General features: G+C 46.9%; 1 protein-coding gene across 4 annotated transcripts in view; it reads right to left on the minus strand.

The window, feature by feature from the left end:
- Positions 1-1,918, minus strand: part of PACSIN2 (protein kinase C and casein kinase substrate in neurons 2) — a 70,848-nt gene extending 68,930 nt beyond the window's left edge. For all 4 annotated transcript variants that reach the window (XR_012882304.1, XM_075855978.1, XM_075855975.1 and 1 more), the window contains exon 1: positions 1,842-1,918. The gene's annotated coding sequence lies outside the window, so the exon portion shown is untranslated. The remainder of the gene's footprint in view (positions 1-1,841) is intronic.
- Positions 1,919-12,869: the final 10,951 nt, after the last annotated feature.

Below are 12,869 nucleotides of genomic sequence, written 5' to 3' on the forward strand. Positions count from 1 at the left end.
AGCATAATACAGGATGTAATTCAGGATCAGTACAGGATAAGTAATGTAATGTATGTACACAGTGACTCCACCAGCAGCATAGTGAGTGCAGCTCTGGAGTATAATACAGGATGTATCAAACTGTACAATGGTGTTGAAAGGTGAATTGGAGGTCCACGGACTTAATGTGAGACCACACCCCCTCCCAATCTGGTGCAAGGCGAAAAAGGGGGTACAGAGCGGAGGGGGAACCTGTTGCTCGATATCATTTAAGTACCCAAACGTCTTGACGTCAGGTTGGACAAATGTCAGGCATCCAATGCGGATTGATGTACTTCAACTTTTTGGGTTGTTTTCTCTGATCGCTGAGGACAACTTGATCCTGTCTATAATACTTTATCCAGCCTGGTCTTAAATGAACACTCAAGGTAAAGCTCATACACTTATGCCTAGTGCAGGCCTGAGGGGGCGGAGCATGACACAGGCATTCAAACACCAAAGAGAGAATCCTTGTGTCATGCTCCACCCCCACAGGTGGATGCAAACCAATGACTATGCAACCGCTGAAACTTGAACGCCTCAAACTGGCAAATTGTCCTGGCCACATGACATCAGGGGCAGCCATCAGGCTACATGCAAATAAATTCACTAGCCTACTAGGCAGATAGCGTGTGGGAGAAATATTGTACATACAACTATCCACTATTTCAAATGTAATTCCCCTTTAATTGATACAACTACATCAATAAGACACACAGGACCCTGTGTAACACGACTTTACCACATAAACGTAGCAGAGCTGAATTTGTTATGGTGACGCAACGATCTTACATAATTATCACGCTCTTACTAGTAGTGTAAATGGAGGAACTCAGCTCTGCTACATCGGCTTTGATGGCAGAAGATCACAGGGCAGCCTGTTAAGTCAAACAAGGAGGGGGGTGAAGGACACAGAGCCGAAAATCCTATAAACAGGCAGTGAATGGGTCTCGGCAGCAGTCATTATAATGATCCAATCCTGCGGTAATGCTGCTGATGAACCGTAACGCAGACACGACACGGTGCAGACTACATACACAGCTCAACAACACCGCCATTGTAATGCCCGCTAATGTTTAACCTTCAACATCCCAATCAATCATCCTATAGGCACCAAAGGCTCAGCCGATTGATCAGTCCTGGGATATACATGTATACAGTCAATACACCATATCAGCCAGTAATCAATACCCTGGCCGCTCTACAGCTCCATTCATTAAAGGTATATGCCCATTTCCCATTGGTGGGGGGGGGGGGGGGTTCTGGCTGCATAATGGACCCATCAAAAAAGATGGACATTCCCTTTAAGGCATCAATGTCTTTTACCTGTGGCTCTCCAGCAGTTGAAAAACTACAACTCCCAGCATGCCCTAGGAGTCGCACAATTACTGGAGTATTACAGGTTAGACACTGATACATATAGTCAATCAACCATAGTATAAAAAAGCAACGACCAATCAGGTGTGAAGATTTCATAGGAAGCAAATATGGGGGCAAAATACGATGCAACTAACGATCCAATGATGGGGAAATATATTCCAATGTTTGTCGGTGTACGGCAGCTTTATATACGGATAAGCAGGGGTTAATAACCGCTAAAAGATTAAATATATATATATACATACATTATAATGATTAGATAGATCCAATAAAAGGCGCATACTGCAGGAGAACAGATATAATACATATAATAACCTCATAGGCAGGAACCACTGGAGAATAAAACACACATCATCATAATAATACACTATATACATTGTAACAAACCCCCTGCTCTCCTCCCCCACGTTCTGCTCACACATTACGTTCTGCTCACACATTACCTCCGGCTTCCCGGCTCCGCCGCTCCCCTCTCCGTTCCCTGTCAGGCGGGAGCTTCTGCAGCCTTCCCCGGCCACACCCAGATACCACGACTACCTCTAGACGATTGGTTTACGCTAAACCCCGCCCCGAGCATCTTATAGGGAGGCGGGGACCATCAAATCCAAGCCTCGGTTTCACGTGTCACGTGATAGGAAGAAAAAAAATAAGTTGGAACGCAGTCACGTGATTGGAAGTCATTGAACTTGGTATCAAAGCGACGGGGGAGGGGTCTATACAGAACGTTTATGTCGGGTTTTTAGTGTGTGGTTAAATAGATATAACCCCCCTTTTCCAGGGAGAAACCTTTACAGTGCCCCCACAATGACATATCAGAGACATTTCAAAGTCAATAACAGCCAGGGTGCCCCGATAATGACAACCAGAGTACACCTACATCCCGGGTGCCCCCATAATGACATTCAGAGTGCCCCCACAGCTAGAGTGCTCCATACTGACAACCAGAGTGCTCCAGACAGCATAATAACAATCAGTGTACACCCACAGCCAGGGTGCCCCCATAATAACAATCAGTGTACACCCACAGCCAGGGTGCCCCCATAATGACAATCAGCGTACACCCACAGCCAGGGTGCCCCCATAATGACAATCAGTGTACACCCACAGCCAGGGTGCCCCCATAATAATAAGTGTACACTCACAGCCAGGGTGCCCCCATAATAACAATCAGTGTACACCCACAGCCAGGGTGCCCCCATAATGACAATCAGTGTACACCCACAGCCAGGGTGCCCCCATAATAGCAATCAGTGTACACCCACAGCCAGGGTGCCCCCATAATAACAATCAGTGTACACCCACAGCCAGGGTGCCCCCATAATGACAATCAGTGTACACCCACAGCCAGGGTGCCCCCATAATGACAATCAGCGTACACCCACAGCCAGGGTGCCCCCATAATGACAATCAGTGTACACCCACAGCCAGGGTGCCCCCATAATAATAAGTGTACACTCACAGCCAGGGTGCCCCCATAATAACAATCAGTGTACACCCACAGCCAGGGTGCCCCCATAATGACAATCAGTGTACACCCACAGCCAGGGTGCCCCCATAATAACAATCAGTGTACACCCACAGCCAGGGTGCCCCCATAATAACAATCAGTGTACACCCACAGCCAGGGTGCCCCCATAATAACAATCAGTGTACACCCACAGCCAGGGTGCCCCCATAATTACAAGCAGAATACTTCCACAGCTAGGTTGTCCCATAATGAGAACCAGAGGGCACTCATAGTCAGTAACAGCTGAGATGTCCCAATAATCACAACAGAGTATCCCAAAATTGCAGTTGCAACCACTGCCCACATAAATAACAGCCAAAGTGCCCCTACAAGATGTGATCAGCCGGAGTGCCTCCATAATGATAGCATGTGTATGGTCCCATAGTGACGGAAATATATTTGTAATTTATTTGTCTCATTGCTATTTCTCTTTTCATTATCACAACTTTCATAACATTCATCCGACCATCAGCCGAGTCTTCCCCGTACGAGGCAATCTGCAATTATTCCCATTGTTGCATATTATACTGTATGAATATAAATACACACATATATATATATATATACACAGTATATACTTCACTCTTTTCGTTGCGGTCCTACGAACATTTCCATAAATTAATCCTTTAGGCCCTGTTCACACAAAGTTTTTTTGCAGGCGTAAAAATCTGCCTCAAAATTCCTTCAGGCCGTTTGCCGTGTTTTTCACCCGCGGGCAAAAAACACAGAGAAAACCGCTTTCTCTCCCTCCCATTGATGTCAATGTGAGGTCAGAGATGGAAACGCCTGAAGAAAGGGCATGTCGCTTTTTCTCAATGGGAGGCATTTTCGGACGTTTTTTGACGCGCCAGAAAACTCTGTGTGAACTACCCCTTAAAGATATGGCCTATTTTAAACGACCCTGATCTAGAGACTCTATAAGGGCCCCTCATCTGTTCTCCAGAGCCACTACTACACTACATGATGGGTGCAGTGCCAGCCGCCTCTCTGGGTGATAACAGGGGTAGTAGTAATAACTTTACTCAATGTGCACTGACCGATCCGTGTTGTAGGCCGTCAATGTTTGATCGGTGGTGTCCGACCTCCAGGACCTCCACCCATCAGCATAATGAAAGGACTGTGGCGCACCTGCAAATGGGATAAGCCGCAGTACCGGGCACAGCCACCTATTCGGACAAGCCGCTGTGTTGATCAACGGGGGTCTCGGCTGTCGGACCTCCACTAATCAACAGTACAGCCTATCCGACAGATAGACCACCAATGTTAACTTAATTTCCTCTAAATTAGGCCTTATTCACACGAACGTGTCCGTTTTGCGTCCAAAAAAAACGGACACATATGTCATGCGTTGCAGCTCCGTGTGAATACGGCTTTACATGTGGGTCGATGAGATAACTGCCGGCCACGAGCTTTACCATGCAGCCGCCATTGCCGCTAATAATCCCCCATCATCTCGCACAATCGGCTCGGCCAATCCCGTATGTTGATCTATATGGAGAAAGAAGCTGCCAAGTATCTGACGTGTAATAAATTCATGGAAATATCACATGAGACAAACACCATCTGTTAGGGATCCCTATGGGGAAGAAGAAACTGTCGTGGATGATCCTTAAACAAGACGACGTGTTACCCCTCCCAGATGTTCACAGATTATCAGATTTATCCAATGCAAAGTAATCTCGTGAATCACACAGAATATCTCGTTAATCTGCCCGTACGCTTTGCCATATCTTAAAGGGGACATCCACCTTAAAAACATCTTCTGAGATGCAAGGGGGTTTCTAGGGTGGGCCGGTGGGGCATGTGGCCTGGGTACTGGGTGCCAGGGGAGGCACCAACAATTCACCCTGACTAGACCAGGGTATTTAAGTACAGAGCTAGGACAGAAAACCTATCTACGACTCCCTAGATGATGTTGATGAGCTCAGACCCCAGCAGATTCCCAAATTAAAGGGACCCAAGATGTCCTATAAAGTGCCGCAAACCCCATGACCGTGTTTTCAGTGCACTATTCGCATTTTTATGGGACCGTGCTTACCTCCGTGTGTTTTGCGGATCCGTTGTCTCGTTCCGTAAATTATAGAATATGTCCTGTCCCTGTCCGTTTCTGCGGACCCTTGCCGCCATTCAAGTCTATGGCCTAATGCACATGACCGTTGTGATTTTGCGGTCCTCAAAATCACGGATCTGTTGTCTGTATTTGCGGTCCATTTCTAAGCAAAAAAAACTTCCGTAGTGCATCAGTATTCACGGATCCGCAAAAAAAAAAAAAGGAAGGCTGGAAGTGATGTCATCAGTTTGTCCCAACCCCCTGAGTAGGTCACATGATCTGCAAATACAGACAGTAAAATGCCATATCCTGAGTTTTTGCGGCTTCGACGCGGATCCGTGAACATCACAGTCGTGGACAGCACACGGAAGCCATTCGTGTGCTTTCCACATTTTGCGAATACGTTGGCAGGAAGCGCCCGGGAAATCCAATCACGTGACCTTCTTATGGGTACAGACCGCAAAATACGGATGACACACAGAAACAACGCGGCCGTAATATACGGACATACCGAACGGTTGCGGAAGCAACTCAGAGGCAATACGGGCACTAGGATCCGTAGTTTTTGGTCTGATCAACGGCAACCTTCACGTTCTTGGGGCCATTTTCAGCCCTAATGCCAGATTGGCAGCTAATTGAGCGTAAAGTCGGAGTGCTTAAATGTTTTGAGCGCAATCTCTTCATTCTAGAGATTGGGGGGTTTCAACTGGTATGACCCCCACTGATCGCCACTTATCCATAGACTTTGTCTTGTATTGTATTCATATGAATGGAGCTGAGCTGCAATACCACACACAGCCTGTAGACAAGAGTGGCGCTGTTTTTGGAATGAAACAGCCATGTTTTTCTCCTCTCATACAATGCTAAGCGCTTAACTCCCATCTTACATCTCCCAGCATCTACAATGTGACTGTCATGGAGTCGTCTTGTACGGCCTTCCAGCCGGGAACTCTGAGATTTTCGTCACTGCGTTATTTTTGTTCCTTTTATTGACAGATCTCACTTAACTTGCGTCCCGTCATCTCACAGCTCAAGCAGTTTATCTAGATTCCAGCGCAATCTCTGATGTGATCAAGAGACATTTTGTTCTGTAGCCTGGCAGCGGCGGCGGCGACGAGAGGAGATTCACGTGCGCCAGGGTGATGGAATAAATGAAATGAGCAGCTGAAAGGGACAGATGGTGCGGGAAGCCGGACGGTTACCACTCGCTGCTACAACACATTACACAAGGCATGGAAAAGGGGGACAGACGCCAGGACAAATAAAACTTTGGAAAATGTATTGTGGGAAGGGGAAGATTTGGGTGTGAATTGTGTTTTCTGTATCTCCGCAGCACTAATGATTATAATAATCGCACCATAGCGACCGGAGGGCTCCGCTTTGGGGAACACCTTAGGGAATTGTATAACGAGCAGTTCTCCGATATAATGGTATTATTGGACTCGCTCCCTTTACAAGTAATCCTGGAGTAACCCCGCAGGGAAGCGACCAATTTTAAATGACTTGCCATTGATCCGCAGAAGCGCCGTTGTCCTGGGGGAGCCGTGTAACTAGTAATCATGGGGCGCTAGATCAACACTTGGACACCCTTCCCCCAGGCATACAAATACCTCCAGTAAGATACAGACATACTGGGGGGGAATATATTAAGGGGTGACTAGACTTTTGACATGTCATAGTGACATGTTAGAAGTTTTGATAGGTAGGGGGTCCGAGCACTGAGACCACCCCCCCCCCCATCGCTAAAACGAAGCGTTTTTTATGGCCGTTTTTTGAGCTGTTTTTCAATGAAAAACGGCTCCAAAAACGGCTCAAGAAGTTCCATGCACTATTTTTTCGAAGGTGTTTTTTAACGTGGTCGTTTTTCTAATTGGCCGCTTAAAAAAACGCCCTTTCGGAACAGAACGCCGTTTTTCCCATTGAAATTAATGGGCAGATGTTTGGAGGCGTTCTGCTTCCGATTTTTCGGCCGTGCAATCTGTCATTTGGCTAAACCCCGCCCCCTTTCTTCGACACTTTCGGAAAAAAAAATCACAAGTTTTAGCGCCAAAATGTGCAACGTTTTTATGACAGAATAGCGGTAATCCACCCACTGTATATATATATATATATATATATATATATGTGTTTTTAACAATACTTGACATTATCCTAATTTTCTGTTCGATCTCCTAATGTCTTTGTTTTATTTTATTATTTAGGGTTTTAAAAGAGTAAAGACTCCGGATCTCGGGGCAGAGGATGAATAAAGATGAATGAAGGAAGCTAGAAGAATGGACGCTGCAAAACTAATGCCAAAATCCAGAAGAACCCAATGCACCAGACAAATCTGATGTATAAAATAGAAGCAGCTAAAGATGAGAACTAAGGCCTCGTTCACATTGGTGTTGGAGGCTCCGTCATACCTCCCAACTTTGAAGTATAGTAAAGAGGGTCAACTGATGCGGTGCGCTGCTGCCCCCAAACAGTATAATGCACCCTTAGCTACCCCCAAAAAATATAATGCCTCATAGCTTCCCCCAAATAGTATAATGCATCCATAGCTGCCCCCAAATAGTATAATGCCTCCAAAGCTGCCCCCAAACTGTATAATGCCCCCATAGCTACCCCTAAACAGTATAATAATGCCATAGCTGCCCCTACATCCAGTATAAGGCCCCATAGCTACCCCCAAATTGTATAATGCCCCCATAGCTGTCCCTAAACAGTATAATAATGCCATAGCTACCCCCAAATAGTATAATGCCTCCAAAGCTACCCCCAAATTGTATAATGCCCCCATAGCTGTCCCTAAACAGTATAATAATCCCATAGCTGCCCCCACATCCAGTATAAGGTCCCATAGCTGCCCCCAAATAGTATAATAATTCCATAGCTGCCCCCAAACAGTATAATAATTCCATAGCTGCCCCCACATCCAGTATAATGCCCTCATAGCTGCCCCACATCCAGTGTAATGTCCCCACAGCTTCCCCCAAATTCTGTATAATGCCTCCATAGTACTGAATAAAAAATAATAAGATAAATACTCACCTAACTTGTCCCATGACGAGTGGAGGAGATCCCTCTGCTCTTCTGGTCTGTGCTCGGCGTGGCCCGGCGCAGACAGGCGGGATGCTGTCACTGCTTCGCGCCTGTCTGTGCCGAGCCTCTCACGGGCAGTGCAACATAGTGAATGATGGAGCAGGGAGCTGATGGTTCCCTGCTGCACCATTGAATTTAACTGTACCTGAGTACTATTGGTGCAGATACAGTTTACCCCGGGACATGCAAATGGCCACCCGGGACAGCGGGACACTGCCCTGAATCCGGGACTGTCCTGCTGGATCCGGGACGGTTGGGAGGTATGGGCTCCGTTAGGAGCCTCCGTCGCAGATCCGCACTAAAATATCGGAAACAATAGTGCAGCGTGCTGCGCTATTGTCTCCGGTAAAACCACGGACAGCCCAACGACACCCATTAATTCAATGGGATCCATTGGGCACCAGTGGGAGGTTCGTATGAGCAATCATTCGCCCGATCATTGATCCGTGTAAAAAAGTCCTAATTACCTGGCTGCCGGACCCTCTACAATCCTGATAAGGGGACAGTTTTACTCCCATCCACTGGGAAGAAAGACTGTGCGAGCTCGTTGGTCAATTCACAAGGAGCCATGATCGATTATGTATGGGGATGAGCGCTCATTACTACGATCACTCATCCCCATAGATTTCCATCCTGTCGCAGTCAACTGCGCTATTGGTTCCGTCAAGAACAACGGAACCCTGTTACAACGGTGACAGACGGAAAACAATAGCTAGGTTTCCGTCACCATTGAGTTCAATGGTGAGGGAAACGGAAGCTGAGGTTTCCGTTTGCCTCTCCGTTGAGGGGTTAACCCGACGGAAACCTCAGACCGAACCCCTCAAGCGCAACGGTGATGTGAACAGGTGACAATAAGTTTTTCTTTACTCGTTTTGAAGTTGTGCAAACAAATCTCCCCCCTCGTCCTCCGATATGAAGTCAGATTCACATAGACATAATCTGAGGTCAGCTATTGTTCCCCTTTATCTGAATGATCTGAACTATTGTTATGGAGGCAGCAAAGAGTTTCTGTGTAAACTTGTGAATTAATTATTAGCCCCTCTGGGTTGACAGACGGCCCGCTGCGCACACACCGAGATCAAGGTAAGAGCAGATTTCCGTCACATTCCTCGCATATTTCCAGAACGCAGTTGTCCCGTCAGTACTTGTCATATCCACATGGATAGGAAGGAGAGGGAGGTCACATTTTATTCTCTAATTGAACATAGGGGGGGGGGGGGGGGGAAAGAAAATGATAGTTATGTAGTAAATGGTCTGGTGTCTTACACTTGACTGTCCCTTTAAGATGTATTTAAAGGGAACCCGTCATCTACACGAAGTGATAACCGCCATTATTACTACTATTATCCATATAGCATGTCATCTACTATTTACAGAGCAATCAGTACCATATGAATATAAATTAGGCCTTAGGCCCTGTTCACACGGTGGATTTTGCGTGGCGGGTCCTGCTGCAAAATCTGCCCTGGAACACTTCCTGCCGTAGGAGGGTAGACTCCTCCCTCCCATTGACTTCAATGGGAGGTTCGGGCAGAATAAGCTCGAAGATCGAGCAGGACGCTTCTTTTTCCTGCTAGCTGAGGAAACAGAAGCGTCTGACTCCCATTGAAATGAATGGGAGGCGGAAATCCCACCATGAACATACCCTAAAAACAGACAAAGGGTCCATCAACCCCCAGGTCCTCATGCTAGACCCAAGCAGATAGACCAACAGTGGACAGGGCTAAATGTATCCCGGGGGCCCCATGAATGACACTAGAGAAATTTCGGCTTTGATGGGGCGTGGTTTGTCAGGACGTGGCTTTCAATGGGGCGGAGTTTGTAAGGGTGTGGCTTGCAATGGGGCGGAGTTTGTCAGGGTGTGGCATGTGATGAGGCGGAGTTTGTCAGGGTGTGGATTGCAATGGGCGGACTTTGTCAGGGTGTAGCTTCCAATTGGGCAGAGTTTGTCAGGGTGTGGCTTGTGATGAGGCGGAGTTTATCAGGGTGTGGCTTGTGATGGGGTGGAGTTTATCAGGGTGTGGCTTGTGATGGGGCGGAGTTTATAAGGATGTGGCTTGTGATGGGGGCAGAGTTTATCAGGGTGTGGCTTGTGATGGGGCGGAGTTTATCAAGGTGTGGCTTGTGATGGGGCGGAGTTTATCAGGGTGTGGCTTGTGATGGGGCAGAGTTTATCAAGGCGTGGCTCACAATGGGAAGACGTCAAAATATACATTCCCTACATATTCCCTGTATACTGTACTTCAGTGAGGACAGTATAGAGGGAGGGGATTGCTTGCAACAGGGATCTCAGACACCAATGTTATAAAGCCTAGCTCACCCCTTTCATCCATACAAGACCCTGAAGTTAATCCAGATCCCACAATTCAGACCCCATAACGGACCCTCTACTACTCCTTGCTCGGCTTCTCATCATCAGATCCGGCCAGTGAGTAATACGGGCGGTTAACTTTTGGATTAATTCAGTAGATAACGGCTGATTAAAAAAATTGGTGCATTTTAGGGGGTGGAGGCAACTGGCTATTCGTGGTCAAATTAAGGGATCACCATGACACAAACTTAATATTTCCCTATGTCGGACTGTTTGCGACCCTCCCAAGCTGAACCTCACAGTCTTGTTTCTTATAGGGAAACTTGTCATGTAGCCACGGTAAAGGGCCCCCAGCTTCGGAGAGGGTGGGGGAGGGGATTGCAGTCAGATACGTACCTGTCCACATCACATAACACCTTTACTTGTTCTTTTCATTTCTGGATGTGGTTACACTGATCAGAGCCACTTGTGATTTTCTCACTTTTTTTTGTGAATAATGAATGCAATTTATTACATAACATTTGTGAGTTGTCGCTATTGTGTAGGTGTCAGCCATTTGTGTTGTTTAGCAGACTCGGCTTCCATCAGGACGTCACATCTGTTCCTTCCTCAGTAATAAAACCCGGTGCTCCCGGCTGATTCTCAAGAATTCAACTAATTAACCTAATTGCAATGATCCAGCCTCGCTAATGCTGCCGGTACGTAAGAACCTAGAGTACAGCGGTGGTTGTGCCACGTGGAAAAAAAAACGTACACGGCTTTACCACGAATTACCGCAGTTACGTTACACCTTTCAGCCAGAATATTAAAACCACTGACAGGTGAAGTGAAGAACATTGATCTGGTTACAATGGCACCTGACATGGGGTGGGATATATTAGGCAGCAGGTGAACAGTCTGTTCTTGAAGTTGATGTTAGAAGCAGGAAAAATGGAGAAGTGTAAGGATCGGAGCGACCGGGACAAAGGCCAAATTGTGATGTGTAGATGACTGGGTCAGAACATCTCCAAAACGGCCGATCTTGTGGGGTGTTCCCGATATGTAGGGGTTAGTACCTAGTAAAAGTGGTTCAACGGAGGAAAACTGGTTAACCGGGCAAGTGTCATGGGTGGCCAAGGCTCATTGTGCGTGGAGAGTGAAGGCCCGTCTGGTGCCATCTCACAGAAGAGCTGCTGTAGTACAAATTACTGAAAAACGTACTGCTGGCTGGGATAGAAACGCGTCAGAACACGCAGAGCATCGCAACTTGCTGTATTTGGGCAGACCGGTCAGAGCGCCCATGCTGACCCCTGTTGAAAGTGAGTACAATGGGCAAGTGTGCATCAGAACTGGACCATGGAGCAATGGAAGAAGGTGTACTGGTCTGATGAATCACATTTTCTTTTACATCATGTGGACGGTCGGGTGCGCGTGCGTCGCTTATCTGGAGACGAGATGGCACCAGGATGCATTATGGGAGGAAGACAAGCCGGCGGGGGCAGCGTAATGCTCTGGATAATGTTCTGCTGGTAAGAGGAACATGACAAAAAGTTCAAGGTGATGACTTGGCCTCCAAATTCCCCGGATCTCAATCCGATCGATCATCTGTGGGATGTGCTGGAATAACAAGTCCGATCCATGGAGGCCGCACCTCACAACTTAGAGGACTTAAAGGGTCTGCTGCTGACGTCTTTTACCAGATACCGCAGGAACCTTCGGAGGTCTTGTGGAGTCCATGTCTCGATGGGACAGAGCTGTTCTAGAGGCACGAGTGGGAACTACACCATATTAAGCAGGTGGTTTTAGTGTTATGGCTGAACGATGTATTGTCCTGTAAATTGCTGCTGATTTTTGGTGCAGAATCCACCGCAATTACGCCACTTCGGGATGTGGCCTCAGGATTTTTAATTCTTCATTCCGGGCCTCCTCCTAGAGGAATATAGGTCAAGGCCAGGGATGAGGCCTAGGAGGCTTGACACTAAACTGCTTTACCTGAAGTCATAGCATCTACCTGCAGCCACCTCTAAAGGGAGTTCAATGCCTACAGATCAATACAGCTCCCATTGAGATCAATACTAACTGTATAAATCCATATGCAGTTAGCTCCCCCTAGTGGTGGCAGAAAAGCCAGAAAAACAGAGCTCCATTTGTACAGGTATATTAGGCTCTGTTCACATCTGTGTTTGGGATTTCCATTGTTCTGCTCCGTTAGAAGAGAACCACCAGATCCATCGCATGACGGAAACCGACAGAACCCATTGACTTTAATGGGTTCCATTGGGCTTACATCATGGTTTCCATAGTTTTGCTGAACAGACAAATGCAGCATGCTGCGCTATTTTTTCCTTGGAATTTGCGACGGTGGCCTCTAATGAACCAGAGAAACCAGCCGTATACCGGTGGCCATTTATTTATATACTAAACATCACAGAGATATTCCAACCAGAACAATGAACTCCATCATCCAACATTCATCTCCTGAGGATGTCGGCACCAGAAAATTCTGTTAGAATTGTCATGGATCAGAGCTGGTCATAGAT

Source organism: Rhinoderma darwinii, chromosome 3 (genome assembly GCF_050947455.1).
Source record: "Rhinoderma darwinii isolate aRhiDar2 chromosome 3, aRhiDar2.hap1, whole genome shotgun sequence".
Taxonomy (NCBI): Eukaryota; Metazoa; Chordata; class Amphibia; order Anura; family Rhinodermatidae; genus Rhinoderma; species Rhinoderma darwinii.